Raw genomic sequence first — 15,333 nt, 5'->3', positions numbered from 1 at the left:
AAGGGAAGGGAAGGGAAGGGAAGGTGAAGGGAGGGAAGGGAAGGTGCGGAAGGGAAGGGAAGGGAAGGGAAAGGGAAGGGAAGGGAAGGTGCGGGAAGGGAAGGGAAAGGGAAGGGAAGGGAAGGGAAGGAAGGGAAGGGAAGGGAAGGGAAGGGAAGGGAAGGGAAGGGAAGGTGAAGGGAAGGGAAGGGAAGGGAAGGGAAGGGAAGGGAAGGGAAGGTGCGGGAAGGAAGGGAAGGGAAGGGAAGGGAAGGGAAGGGAAGGGAAGGGAAGGGAAGGGAAGGGAAGGGAAGGGAAGGGAAGGGAAGGAAGGGAAGGTGCGGGGAAGGGAAGGGAAGGGAAGGGAAGGGGGGAAGGGAAGGGAAGGGAAGGGAAGGGAAGGGAAGGGCGGGAAGGGAAGGGAAGGGAAGGGAAGGTGCGGGAAGGGAGGGGAAGGGAAGGTGGGGGAAGGGAAGGGAAGGAAGGGAAGGGAAAGGGAAGGGAAGGGAAGGGGAAGGGAAGGGAAGGGAGGGAAGGAAGGGAAAGGGAAGGGAAGGGAAGGGAAGGGAAGGGAAGGGAAGGGAAGGTAAGGGAAAGGGAAAGGGAAGGTGCGGGGGGAAGGGAAGGGAAGGGGAAAGGGAAGGTGCGGGAGGAAGGGATGGAAGGCGGAAGGGAAGGGAAGGGAAGGGAAGGGAAGGGAAGGGAAGGGAAGGGAAGGGAAGGGAAGGTGCGGGAAGGGAAGGGAAGGGAAGGGAAGGGAAGGGAAGGGAAGAGAAGGGAAGGGAAGGGAAGGGAAGGGAAGGGAAGGGAAGGGAAGGGAAGGGAAGGGAAGGGAAGGGAAGGGAAGGGAAGGGAGGAAGGGAAGGGAAGGGAAGGTGCGGGAAGGGAAGGGCGGGAAGGGAAGGGAAGGGAAGGTGCGGGAAGGGAAAGGGAAGGGAAGGTGCGGGAAGGGAAGGTGCGGGAAGGGAAGGGAAGGGGAAGGGAAGGGAAGGGAAGGGAAGGGAAGGGAAGGGAAGGGAAGGGAAGGGAAGGGAAGGGAAGGGAAGGGAAGGGAAGGGAAGGGAAGGGAAGGGAAGGGAAGGGAAGGGAGAAGGGAAGGGAAGGGAAGGGAAGGGAAGGGAAGGGAAGGGAAGGGAAGGGAAGGGAAGGGAAGGGAAGGGAAGGGAAGGGAATGTGCGGAAAGGGAAGGGAAGGTGCGGGAAGGAAGGTGCGGGGAAGGGAAGGGAAGGTGCGGGAAGGGAAGGTGCGGGAAGGTGGGAAGGGAAGGTGCGGGAAGGGAAGGGAAGGGAAAGGTGCGGAAGGGAAGGTGCGGAAGTGGAAGGGAAGGTGCGGGAAGGGAAGGTGCGGGAAGGGAAGGGAAGGTGCGGGGAAGGGAAGGGAAGGCGGGAAGGGAAGGGAAGGGAAGGGAAGGGAAGGGGAAGGGAAGGGAAGGGAAGGGAAGGGAAGGGAAGGGAAGGGAAGGGAAGGGAAGGGAAGGGAAGGGAAGGGAAGGGAAGGGAAGGGAAGGGAAGGGAAGGGAAGGGAAGGGAAGGGAAGGGAAGGGAAGGGAAGGGAGGGAAGGGAAGGGAAGGGAAGGGAAGGGAAGGGGAAGGGAAGGGAAGGTTGCGGGAAGGGAAGGGGAAGGGAAGGGAAGGTGGGGAAGGGAAGGTGCGGGAAGGGAAGGGAAAGGGAAGGTGCGGGGAAGGTGCGGGAAGGGAAGGTGCGGGAAGGGAAGGTGAAGGGAAGGGAAGGGCGGGAAGGGAAGGGAAGGGAAGGGAAGGGAAGGGAAGGGAAGGGAAGGGAAGGGAAGGAAGGGAAGGGGAAGGGGAAGGGAAGGGGAAGAAGGGAAGGGAAGGGAAGGGAAGGGAAAGGGGAAAGGGGAAGGGAAGGGAAGGGAAGGAAGGGAAGGGAAGGGAAGGGAAGGGAAGGGAAGGGAAGGGAAGGTGCGGGAAGGGAAGGTGGGGGGAAGGGAAGGGAAGGTGCGGGAAGGGAAGGTGGGGGAAGGGAAAGGTGCGGGAAAGGGGAAGGTGCGGGAAGGTGGGGGAAAGGGGGGGAAAGGTGCGGGAAGGTGCGGGAAAGGTGGGGGGAAGGTGCGGGGAAGGGAAGGTGCGGGAAGGGGAAGGGAAGGGAAGGGAAGGTGCGGGAAAGGGAGGGGAAGGGAAGGGAAGGGAAGGGGGGGAAGGTGCGGGAAGGTGCGGGAAGGTGCGGGAAGGGGGGGGGAAGGGAAGGGGAAGGGAAGGGAAGGGAAGGGAAGGGAAGGGAAGGAAGGGAAGGGAAGGGAAGGGAAGGGGAAAGGGGAAAGGGAAGGGAAGGGAAGGGAAGGGAAGGGAAGGGAAGGGAAGGGGGAAGGGAAGGGAAGGGGAAAGGGAAGGGAAGGGAAGGGAAAGGGAAGGGAAGGGAAGGAAAGGGAAGGGAAGGGAAGGTGCGGGAAGGGAAGGGAAGGTGCGGGAAGGGAAGGTGCGGGAAGGGAAGGTGCGGGGAAGGTGCGGGGAAGGGAAGGTGCGGGAAGGTGCGGGAAGGGAAGGTGCGGGGAAGGTGCGGGAAGGTGCGGGAAGGTGGGGGGGAAGGGAAGGGAAGGGAAGGGAAGGGAAGGGAAGGGAAGGGAAGGTGGGGGGAAGGGGGAAGGTGGGGGAAAGGGGAAGGTGCGGGAAGGGAAGGTGGGGGGAAAAGGGAAGGTGCGGGAAGGGAAGGTGCGGGAAAGGGGAAAGGGGTGCGGGAAGGGAAGGGAAGGGAAAGGGAAGGGAAGGGAAGGGAAGGGAAGGGAAGGGAAGGGAAGGGAAGGGAAGGGAAGGGAAGGGAAGGGAAGGGAAGGGAAAGGGAAGGGAAGGGAAGGGAAGGGAAGGGAAGGGAAGGGAAGGGAAAGGGGGGGGGGAAAGGTGCGGGAAAGGGTGCGGGAAGGTGCGGGAAGGGAAGGGAAGGGAAGGGAAGGGGAAAGGGGAAGGGAAGGGAAGGTGGGGGAAAGGGAAGGGGAAAGGGGGGGGAAAGGGAAGGGAAGGGAAGGGAAAGGGGAAAGGGGAAGGGAAGGGAAGGGAAGGGAAGGGAAGGGAAGGTGCGGGAAAGGGGGAAAGGGAAGGGAAGGGAAGGGAAGGGAAGGGAAGGGGAAAGGGAAGGGAAGGGAAGGGAAGGGAAGGGAAGGGAAGGGAAGGGAAGGGAAGGGAAGGGAAGGGAAGGGAAAGGGGAAGGGAAGGGAAGGGGAAAGGGGAAGGGAGGGAAAGGGAAGGGGGGGAAAAGGTGCGGGAAGGGAAGGGAAGGGAAGGTGCGGGAAAGGGAAGGGGGAAAGGGTGGGAATGGAAAGGGAAGGGAAGGGAAGGGAAGGGAAGGGAAGGGAAAGGGAAGGGAAGGGAAGGGGAAGGGAAGGGAAGGTGCGGGAAGGTGCGGGAAGGTGCGGGAAGGGAAGGGAAGGGAAGGGGAAGGGAAGGTGCGGGAAGGTGCGGGAAGGGAAGGGAAGGAAGGTGCGGGAAGGTGCGGGAGGGGGAAGGTGCGGGAAGGAAGGGAAGGGAAGGGAAGGGAAGGGAAGGGAAGGGAAGGGAAGGGAAGGGAAGGGAAGGGAAGGGAAGCGGGAAGGGAAGGGGAAGGGAAGGGGAAGGGAAGGGAAGGGAAGGGAAGGGAAAGGGAAGGGAAGGGAAGGGAAGGGAAGGGAAGGGAAAGGGAAGGGAAGGGGAAGGGAAGGGGAAAGGGAAGGTGCGGGGAAGGGAAGGGGCGGGGAAGGGGGGGGAAGGTGCGGGAAGGTGCGGGAAGGTGCGGGAAGGTGCGGGAAGGGAAGGGAAGGGAAGGGGAAGGGAAGGGAAGGGAAGGGAAGGGAAGGGAAGGGAAGGGAAGGGAAGGGAAGGTGCGGGAAGGTGCGGGAAGGGAAGGGAAGGGAAGGGAAGGGGAAGGTGCGGAAGGGAAGGTGCGGGAAGGGAGGGAAGGGAAGGGAAGGGAAGGGAAGGGAAGGGAAGGGAAGGGAAGGGAAGGGAAGGGAAGGGAGGGAAGGGAAGGGAAGGGAAGGGAAGGGAAGGGAAGGGAAGGGAAGGAAGGGAAGGGAAGGGAAGGTGCGGGAAGGGAAGGTGCGGGAAAGGGAAGGTGCGGGAAGGGAAGGGAAGAGAAGGTGCGGGAAGGGAAGGGAAGGTGCGGGAAGGGAAGGGAAGGTGCGGGAAGGGAAGGTGCGGGAAGGGAAGGGAAGGTGCGGGAAGGGAAGGTGAAGGGAAGGGAAGGTGCGGGAAGGGAAGGGAGGGAAGGGAAGGGAAGGGAAGGGAAGGGAAGGGAAGGGAAGGGAAGGGAAGGGGAAAGGGGAAGGGAAGGGAAGGGAAGGGAAGGGGAAGGGAAGGGAAGGGAGGGAAAGGGAAGGGAAGGGAAGGGGAAGGGAAGGGAAGGGAAGGGAAGGGAAGGGAAGGGAAGGGAAAGGGAAGGGAAGGGAAGGGAAGGGAAGGGAAGGGAAGGGAAGGGAAAGGGAAGGGAAGGGAAGGGAAGGGAAGGTGCGGGAAGGGAAGGGAAGGGAAGGTGCGGGAAGGGAAGGGAAGGGGAAAGGAAGGGAAGGGAAAGGGAAGGGAAGGGAAGGGAAGGGAAGGGAAGGGAAGGGAAGGGAAGGGAAGGGAAGGGAAGGTGCGGAAGGGAAGGTGCGGGAAGGTGCGGGAAGGTGAGGGAAGGGAAGGGAAGGGAAGGGAAGGGAAGGGAAGGGAAGGGAAGGGAAGGGAAGGGAAGGGAAGGGAAGGGAAGGTGCGGGAAGGGAAGGGAAGGGAAGGGAAGGGAAGGGAAGGGAAGGGAAGGGAAGGGAAGGGAAGGGAAGGGAAAGGGAGGGAAGGGAAAGGGAAGGGAAGGGAAGGGGAAGGGAAGGGAAGGGAAGGGAAGGGAAGGGAAGGGAAGGGCGGGAGGTGAAGGCAAGGGAAGGGAGGGGAAGGGAAGGGAAGGGAAGGGAAGGGAAGGGAAGGGAAGGGAAGGGAAAGGGGAAAGGGGAAGGGAAGGGAAGGGAAGGGAAGGGAAGGGAAGGGAAGGGGAAGGGAAGGGAAGGGGAAAGGGGAAGGGAAGGGAAGGGAAAGGGGAAAGGGGAAGGGAAGGGAAGGGAAGGTGCGGGAAGGGAAGGGAAGGTGCGGGAAGGGAAGGTGCGGGAAAGGTGCGGAAGGGAAGGGAAGGGAAGGTGCGGGAAGGTGCGGGAAGGGAAGGTGAGGGAAGGTGCGGGAAGGGAAGGGAAGGTGCGGGAAGGGAAGGTGCGGGAAGGTGCGGGAAGGGAAGGGAAGGTGCGGGAAGGTGCGGGAAGGGAAGTTGCGGGAAGGGAAGGTGCGGGAAGGAAAGGTGCGGGAAGGTGGGGGAAGGTGCGGGGAAGGTGCGGGAAGGTGCGGGGGGAGGGAAGGTGCGGGGAGTCGCGGGAAGGTGCGGGAAGGGAAGGGAAGGTGCGGGAAGGGAAAGGTGCGGGAAGGGGAAGGGAAGGTGCGGGAAGGGAAGTTGCGGGAAGGGAAGGTGCGGGAAGGGAAGGGGAAGGGAAGAAGGGAAGGGAAGGGAAGGGAAGGGAAGGGAAGGGAAGGGAAGGGAAGGGAAGGGAAGGGAAAGGGGAAAGGGAAGGGAAGGGAAGGGAAGGGAAGGGAAGGGAAGGGAAGGGGAAGGGAAGGGAAGGGAAGGGAAGGGAAGGGAAGGGGAAGGGAAGGGAAGGGAAGGGAAAGGGGAAGGGAAAGGGGAAGGGAAGGGAAGGGAAGGGAAGGGAAGGGAAGGGAAGGGAAGGGAAGGGAAGGGAAGGGAAGGTGCGGGAAGGGAAGGTGCGGGAAAGGGAAGGGAAGGGAAGGGAAGGGAAGGGAAGGGAAAGGGGAAAGGGGAAGGGAAGGGAAGGGAAGGGAAGGGAAGGGAAGGGAAAGGGGAGGGGAAGGGGAGGGAAGGGAAGGGAGGGGAGGGGAAGGGAAGGGAAGGGAAGGGAAGGGAAGGGAAGGGAAGGGAAGGGAAGGGAAGGGAAGGGAAGGGAAGGGAAGGGAAGGGAAGGGAAGGTGCGGGAAGGGAAGGTGCGGGAAGGGAAGGTGCGGGAAGGGAAGGTGCGGGAAGGTGCGGGAAGGGAAGGGAAGGTGCGGGAAGGGAAGGTGCGGGAAGGGAAGGGAAGGGAAGGGAAGGGAAGGTGCGGGAAGGTGCGGGAAGGTGCGGGAAGGTGCGGGAAGGTGCGGGAAGGGAAGGGAAGGGAAGGGTAGGGAAGGGGAAAGGGGAAGGGAAGGGAAGGGAAGGGAAGGGAAGGGAAGGGAAGGGAAGGGAAAGGGGATGGGAAGGGAAGGGAAGAGAAGGGAAGGGAAGGGAAGGGAAGGGAAGGGAAGGGAAGGGAAGGTGCGGGAAGGTGCGGGAAGGTGCGGGAAGGGAAGGTGCGGAAAGGGAAGGTGCGGGAAGGGTAGGTGCGGGAAGGGATGGGAAGGGAGGGAGAGGTGTGGGAAGGGAAAGGTAGGAGGGGGAAGGGAAGGGAAGGGAAGGTGCGGGGAAGGGAAGGTGGGGGAAGGGAAGGTGCGGGAAGGTGCGGGAAGGGAAGAGAAGGGAAGGGAAGGTGAGGGAAGGGAAGGTGCGGGAAGGGAAGGTGCGGGAGGGGAAGGGAAGGGAAGGGAAGGGAAGGGAAGGGAAGGGAAGGGAAGGGAAGGGAAGGGGGAAGGGGAAGGGAAGGGAAGGGAAGGGAAGGGAAGGGAAGGGAAGGGAAGGGAAGGGGAAGGGAAGGGAAGGGAAGGGAAGGGAAGGGAAGGGAAGGGAAGGGAAAGGGAAGGGAAGGTGCGGGGAAGGGAAGGTGCGGGAAAGGGAAGTGCGGGAAGGTAAGGTGTGGGGAGGGTAGGGGCGGGAAGGAAAGGTGCAGGAAGGGAAGGTGGGGGAAGGGAAGGGGAAGGTGCGGGGAAAGGGAAGGTGCGGGAAGGTGCGGGAAGGTGCGGGAAGGTGCGGGGAAGGTGCGGGGAAGGTGCGGGAAGGGAAGGTGCGGGAAGGTGCGGGAAGGGAAGGGAAGGTGCGGGAAGGTGCGGGAAGGTGCGGGAAGGTGCGGGAAGGGAAGGGAAGGTGCGGGAAGGTTCGGGAAGGTGCGGGAAGGGAAGGGAAGGGAAGGTGCGGGAAGGGAAGGGAAGGGAAGGTGCGGGAAGGGAAAGGGGAAGGGAAGGGAAGGGAAGGGAAGGGAAGGGAAGGAAGGGAAGGGAAGGGAAGGGAAGGGAAGGGAAGAAGGGAAGGGAAGGGAAGGGAAGGGAAGGGAAGGGAAGGGAAGGGAAGGGAAGGGAAGGGAAAGGGAAGGGAAGGGAAGGGAAGGGAAGGGAAGGGAAGGGAAAGGGAAGGGAGGGAAGGGAAGGGAAAGGGAAGGGAAGGGAAGGGGAGGGGAAGGGAAGGGAAGGTGCGGGAAGGGAAGGGAAGGGAAGGGAAGGGAAGGTGCGGGAAGGGAAGGTGCGGGAAGGGAAGGTGCGGGAAGGGAAGGGAAGGTGCGGGAAGGGAAGGGAAGGGAAGGTGCGGGAAGGGAAGGGAAGGGAAGGGAAGGGAAGGGAAGGGAAGGGAAGGGAAGGGAAGGGAAGGGAAGGGAAGGGAAGGGAAGGGAAGGGAAGGTGCGGGAAGGGAAGGGAAGGGGAAGGGAAGGGAAGGGAAGGTGCGGGAAGGGAAGGGAAGGGAAGGGAAGGGAAGGGGAAGGGAAGGGAAGGGAAAGGGGAAGGGAAGGGAAGGGAAGGGAAGGGAAGGGAAGGGGAAGGGAAGGGAAGGGAAGGGAAAGGGAAGGGAAGGGAAGGGAAGGGAAGGGAAGGAAGGGAAGGGAAGGGAAGGGAAGGGAAGGGAAGGGAAGGGAAGGGAAGGGAAGGGAAGGGAAGGGAAGGGAAGGGTTTGTTGCTGTTTGCAGGAATAAATTTACCCACAGATACTTTTTTATCAGTTCAGAATAAGTTGCCTTAGTGGCTATTTGATATTCATTGATATTTTTATTTCAGAAGACTACTTTATTTGTGATTACTATTTTTTTGCCTTCCTTTCACCCATATACTGACTCTAAAAAAACAATTTTAAAAATTATCTGCTGAGCTATGCAATATCATCTATTATATTAACTGCACAAGGTACTTTTCAGTGGTGTTAAAAGTGCCATGGAAACACAGTCCCTGGAAATGGCTTTGACTTTACAGACACAGAGAGGATACAAATGCTTTGCTCAGATAGGAGCTGTTGATCTGACTCATTAATTGGAATTTGCACTACTTTATTAAATGTATCAATGAAAACAAGGCAAGTGAAGCTGTATAAAGTGCTACTTATCATGCTATTCCACTGCTGTTTTTCTCACACTAACTCAGTGCTAGAATTGATCCTGTCAAGCATTCAATTCTTCTTGTGATCCCAGAGCAAGAAAAGAGTATCTCCAGTGCTTTCTTAGCTTGTTTGAAAGTTGGAATTCATCTCATTTGATCTCAGTGTTAGTCACGCTGTGATCACTCTCATCTAAGTGCCTACAGCAAGGAGCTGTGGTCTCCCTTGCTGCTGTCTTGAGGCTTAACATTCTTTTCCCACCATTTGGTTTTCATGATTAATAAAAGTAATGCTGTTTTCTCTCTCACTCTTCTCCTACAGAGTTCTGCATGGCACCAGCCTTGAGCTGTTTTCCCTTTCCTGTATATCATGTACTCTATTCCTGACTATAATCTTGATAATGCTTCATGTCATGGATAAGGTAGCTCTGAATTTTCTGGTTCATTCTCCAGTGCTTCCACTGTCCTTGTGTGGTGCTGCTCTGTCTCAAACACTGCTGCTGCTGGTCTGCTGTGCTGCTTGCTCTGGGTCTAAGCTGTAATTCTTTTATGCTTCACTTCTTTTCCTGTTGATTGCCATTTAATTCTTCTGTGGTAGTGGAGTTTATTTCCCTCGATTTGTTTCATACCCCTAACTCTTATAATTTACATGAACTCCTCTTTCTCAGGCCCCCAAAATAGGTCTGCCAATTCTACATCTCCTGAACAGAGCTAGTGTTGATGTAGCTGTGTTTATTCTCCCTTTATCATGGGCTTTTTCTGATGTCAATTCCCTCCCTTAGTAGTTCTCCCATCATAGATGGCCACAAGGTTTTCAGGAGGCTGAGTTAAATATTTTCCAGAGAAATTACACCAAATTACCAGCCGTCCTTTCTCTTCCATGGCCATATGGTCACCATCATTGCTTGTCCTCAGCAACTGCTTCATCCTCAGCCCTTTTCTGGAAGCTGCCTATCAAAGGGATCCAGTGTCTCCTACTTTTACAGAGGGGCAGACACCCCAGAAACTACAATGAGACCTGGTCTGACTGGGAATATTTGATGGAAATTAACTTTGGATATTAAAAAAATAAAATAAAATAAGTTTAAGGATAGTAGGAGTGATAATGATAGAAAAGTTTCATGCAAAAAAAAATTCTCACTAATTTCAGTCAGATGTATAGCTGTCTTTCAGTTTAGACTTATATATCATAGCTCTCATAATAGTCATGCTGAGTTAATTATTAGCAGTATTTAGGCATAGCTTTTTAAAATCATCTGGGTATCTTCAATACAATTAAAATTTCACTATGTGCCTTTTTGCATCTTTTGAATTGTATGCATACCTTTAAAATCTGCCTACCAGATATTAAAAATATATGAGTAATAGTTTCCTTTTTATATTTTTTTTGAGATTTTCTATTTTTTTTTACAGTGGACAGTTTGCTGTAAATATAAGTAACACTTTAATTACTCTTTTTGTAACACTGTTTTTTTTAACTGCCCTGCAAAATGTCTCTGGACAGCTAAGAGAAGAATTGCATGTTTATTTTTTTTCTTGCACTTTTTAAATTATTTTTTTTTTTTTACTATATGAACTCACACTGTAATAAAAAGTCTCCAAGGAAATAAGTTTTAAGCTTAATATGTTCTTTCAAAACAAATACCTTCTTAAAAATTGCATTTTGATTTAGCTTGCCAAGAACAGTGGATTTTGCAACAGAAACAATGTTGTTTATTGCTCTAAAAAGTGAAATTTTTTTAGTCAGTTAGTCAGTTTTTACAATACTAATTATACTGAAGGGATCTTATGACCATTTAACCGTTAAATTTCAGGAAAGAATTGTTACTGTTCGCACATATGTTTAATACCTTGATACTGTAACAACAGCATTGATGCTGAATTTGCCTGGATCTACTGGCCTAGGTTTCCACATAACAAGATATTCAGAAATATAGTAAATTTGCAACAAGTTAGCCCAATCTGTTATGCTGCCTGACTGACAAATGAGTTTCTTTCTGTATTTGGTATTTATTGTCCAATTATACGAATGAGGAAAAAAAAAATTATGGTGTTGGATAGCATGCCAGAAAGAAAAATTAAATTCTTAATGAATAGTTAGAATACTTTTTTAAGAGATCCTAACTGAAATATTCACCTATATTTCTCTTACAATTAAGAAAAATCCCAACAGCATTAACTTCTGATCAGATCACACCTTTTTAAATCTCATCGTGTGATTTTGGTGGAAGAGGATGAGGGAATGGATATTAATGGGAAAATCACATCTCCACCAGATGGGATTTGATTTTGAATTCCTATGATCTGAAAAAATGTGGTAGTGTTTGATATTTAATAGACTTCTCGCCCTACTTTGAAGTTCTTCTCATAACCCGATTTATACTGTTAAGCTTTTTCTGAATAGAAGACTGAAAAAAGGTGTGACTTGATCAGTCACTACAGATAACTTCAAGACAGCTGTGTTTCAGAAGCTAAAATGAGTTTAAAGCCAAAACAACATGGATTTTAAGCTGGATGGTTGCTTTCTGGGATTTTAAAAGGCAGGATGACACATCTGCCTAGGCAAATGATACTCATTAGGTAGAATTTTTTATCTTATATTTACATTAAACAAACATTTAGGAAATTGCCAGAATATAAATGTTTTAATTGTGTTTCATACATTGGCAAAATTTTCTTTATTTAGGGGGCAAGCCAAATACTTCTTGAAAATGCTGTGTGGTGAAGACAAATGTGAAGACATAAAAGGTTAAAAAACTTTATATTTAAAGTTGGTCAATTACCTTTGCTCTACAAGTGCAATTTGAAAAGGGGACATGGTAGATTTAATTTATCCCTACCCTATTCAGTTCCAGAAGTGTATTCTGGCATTGAAGAATCAGATAATTATTTGAGTTGCAAAATACATTTAAGATCATTGAACCAAACCTAGCACTGAGAAGTCCAATACTAAAACATATGCCTAAGTACCACATCTACATGTCTTTTAAATACTATCAGGGATAGTGACTCAACCACCTCCCTGGGCAACATGCTCCAATGTTTTACCATCCTTCTGGTGAAGAAATTTTTCCTAATATCCAGGATATAAAAACCTTCTCTGGTGCTACCTGAAGCCATGTACCTCTTGTCCTATCACTTGTTACTTGTGCAAAAAGACTGACTCTCAACTTCACCTTTCAGTGACGACGTCTCCCCTGGGCCTTTTCTCCAGGCTGAACTCTAGCTCCCTTTGCTGCTCACAAAATGTGTGCTCCAGACCCTCTCCCAGCTCTCTTTTCCTTCTATGGACTCCAGTACCTCAATTTCTTTTTTCTAGTGAGGGGCTGAGAACCAGACCCAGGACTCGAGGTGTGGCCTCACCAGTGCCCAGTACACAGGGACAGTCACTGCCCTACTCCTGCTGGCCACACTGTTGCTAATACAGGCCAGGATGCCATTGGCCTTCTTGGCCACCTGGTCACACACTGGGTCTGGTTCAGCCGCTGTCAACCAGCACCCCCAAGTCCTTTTCTACTGGACCTTTTCCCCCAGCCTACAGCACTGCATGGACTTGTTATGGCCCAGGGGAAGGACCTGGTACTTGGCCCTGTTGAATCTCACAGAGTTGGCCTTGGCCCATGAATCCAGCCATTCCAGATCCCTCTATAAAGTCTATCTACCCTCCAGCAGATCAGTACTCCCACACAGCTAGGTGTCATTTGCAAACTAGCTGAGGAGATGCTTAACCCCATTGTCTAGGATATTATATATATTAAGCAGGTCTGACTCCAAGACTGAGCCATGGGGAACACCTCAAGGGACTGGCCATCAGCTGCATGTAACTGCATTCATCACATTCTTTGACATACAAAGCTATCGCACCACAAAATTGGAAATTTTCCTAATTAATCAAGGATTTAATAAAAAAAATGCTAGGTTATTTCTTTATGGGGCTGCAGAAGGGCAAATGACAAGAAAGATACCATGCAGTTTATTTTAGCAGGCTAATCCATGACATCTTGCAAATTTTTACTTTCTAAAATGCTGGTGTAACACTGAATTGTTTTTGTGAACCAATATCCTCTATAGTCTGTTTGGCAGGTGGCTTTCAGTGTAACTTGCCTGCCCTTTGACAATGGTGACTCCTAACTGCATCTAATTAAATATAAAATTAATCTGTTGCAATGAATACATGATTTGATGTATGTTTTATACATGGCATTCCATGTTTTATGCTGAACAAAAGTCTACTGATGCATACTTAGAAAGGAAATAATAAATCAAAATACAAACCAATTGTAGGAACCTAAGATAATACTGTTTTTAAGATGGTGTTAAATCTTACAAGTAGAAGAATGCAATTAAAAAGTAAATTGGAAAACTGTAGAGTATCTAGTGAAAAAACAAGAATTAGTTTTATGAATGCTATAATGTTTAACAGTTTCCTTTTTTTTCTAACCAGTTTTATTTTCTAATTCCCACTTGACTTTTAGCTTTTAAATGAATCATAATCTATTCCAAGAAGGCCATTAGTTTGTTGAAATCACTCTATAAGTTGAATATAGAATTATAGACTACTAGGACTGTAGAATAGTTTAGGTTGCAGAGACCTTAAAGATCATCTAGTCCACTGTCCATCAACACTATTGAACATTGAGCCAAGAAAATCTCTAAATCACTAGACTTCTGGGGGTTTTTGTTTGTTTGTTTGTTGTGGGTTTTTTGTTTGCTTTTTTGTTTCTATTTTTGTCTGTTTGTTTTTTGAACATCACTCTTATGAAGACAGGCCTGGAGAAGAGAAGGCTCCAGGGATATCTTGTAACATCTTCCTAAAAGGGGGCCTACGAGAGGTCTGGAAAGGACTTTTGACAAGGGCAAAACAGACAAAAAGTATTAGCATTAAATTGAAAGAGTGGGTTTAGATATTAGGAAGAAATTCTCCACTGTGAGTGTGGCGAGGCACTTGAAAAATTTCCCAGAGAAGATATGGATGCCCCATCCCTGAAAGTGTTCAAGGCCAAGCAGGCTCTGAGCAATCTGAAAGGTGGCAGAAGGCTTGGAACTAGATGATCTTTTAGATCCCTTCCAACCCAAGACACCTATGAATATATGATTCTATGAAGTTTTATCTCTGTCACATAACAATTATCAAAAAGCATTGCTCCAATCTTTTCTTTAGAACTTCTTTAGCTATTACCATACTGAAGAAACCCTTCCTGTCATCAGACAAAACGTTGGCCACTTACAAAGCTAGTTGAGCTTTGGTGTTTTGTGTGTCCTCCCCACATATGTGATCCACAGTTTTGTCATATTTCTGCAAAAGCCAGCCTTGCTTCCAGAGATCGTACACATTTTCTTTTCCTCTGGAGCTCTTCAAGGACTACCCTGTTTGGCAAAGCTGGTCATCTAGCCTGCTTGATTCACCTGCTAAACAGGGGAATTCCCTCCTCCTGAGATTCTCAAAGTAATTTCTTAAAAACTAACCAGCCCTTATGGACTCCTGAACCCCCAGCTCGTTGTCCACCAGGACCCCCAGGCACCTGGCAGCAAGGCTGCCCCCCAGCCACACAGGTCCTAGCCTTTGCAGGTCTTTGTGGTTTATCCAACCCAGATGATTGTCACTCTGACTTTGGAAGGTTACGTTCTTTGCTTTTCAGTTTCTCTTTCTACTTCTCTTTCTTTCTTGCCTGACTCACTGTTCCCCAGAGGTCATGCCCATCACACCAACAGAAGCAGTAAATCTCTGCTGCTTTTGAGAACAGACAGCTGGGACCCCAACTGATCCAAGGGGTGTTACATGCCATGTGGCATCATGCTCAACGTATAAAGCTGGGGAAAAAGAAGGAAGGGGGAACACTGGGAGTTATGGCATTTGACTTCTAAAGTGACTGTTATGTGTGATGAGGCCCTGCTCTCCTGAAGGTGAACTCTTGCCTGCCCATGGGAAGCAGTGAATTAATTCCTTATCTTGCTTTGTTTTTTTGTGCAGCTTTTCTCTCCCTTTTAAATCGTTTTATCTCAATTCATGAGTTTTCTCAGTTTTACGCTTCCGATTCTCTCACCCATCCCAACTGAGGGGTGTGATTGAGCAGCTGTATGATGCTTAGTTACAAGCTCGGGTTAATCACAACATTCCCACTTTATTCTTAACTCTGAAAAGTTCATGCATGAGTGGAAGTGTGATAGCTGAGTGTACTGTTAACAGAGACTGACATATCCTCTGTATATGACTCTGAAGCTTCCTTATCACTGATCTGACTGTGAAATAGAGCCCCTGGAGACAAACTGCATCTCTTGCTGTGATGTGACTCCAGCTGTCAGTGAGACAGCTGCTTGTTCCCTTGTCAGACTGACTTCCTTGCAGGTGGGTGAATAACCTGACAACTAATTATGCTGTGGTAAGCCCTGCACTTTCATTAGGCATAGATGAGCTGGAACACCTCTTTGTATTGGACATGTATGGGGTCAGGCATAGTCTGTGGACCTGTATGGTCCAGTGTATAGGCTCTTACTCCAGAACTACTAAAGTTTATTTTCTTTTTATATAGGTAAATTGGGAAAATAAGAATATCTATCCCCAGATCTTCCTCCTGTTTTACCTGGACATAAACTTATTGATGTCATTGGGATTTTACTCTGAGCAAGTTTGTTTCAGTAAATGTTCTACTTTGCATTCCAGTGCAGGCACAGCATTTTATTTCATACCCATGTATATAGCAGCCTTTCCAGTTCTCTCTAATGTCCTTCAGCACAAAAAAAATAAAACTATGTTTCTGGTTTAATCTGACATTCAAAAGTTTATAGCATACTAATGTGGTTGCGCAATAGCAGAAATTTCTGTCTGGTTACTGAATCCAGCTAACTATCAGATTTGGAGTGAAAATCTGACAGATGAATTATTTAAGATTACAAATATTGTGTCAGGGCGGGGTAAACATGGACATGGATCTTCAAAGAATTTATAGTAGAATGTGATGCTACAGAATTCATTTGAATGTGTCTCTAAGTCTTTCTAGTATTTCCCCTCTCAATATTCCCCATGGAAGAGGGTGGAAGAGGAATCCTTAAGTTTTCATTCTCTCTCTTTAGAAAAAGCAATGGGTACGCAAAGTTACATATTTAATATTTCATAACATTACATATTCATATTTCAAAAAATCCCCATCTATTTCCCCTGCAGGCATACATATTTCAGGTGGATTATGTA

The sequence above is a fragment of the Pseudopodoces humilis genome, chromosome 4 (genome assembly GCF_049639895.1).
Source record: "Pseudopodoces humilis isolate 2021_Gansu_Grassland_sample_001 chromosome 4, ASM4963989v1, whole genome shotgun sequence".
NCBI lineage: Eukaryota > Metazoa > Chordata > Aves > Passeriformes > Paridae > Pseudopodoces > Pseudopodoces humilis.
This window is presented reverse-complemented; position numbering follows the sequence as displayed.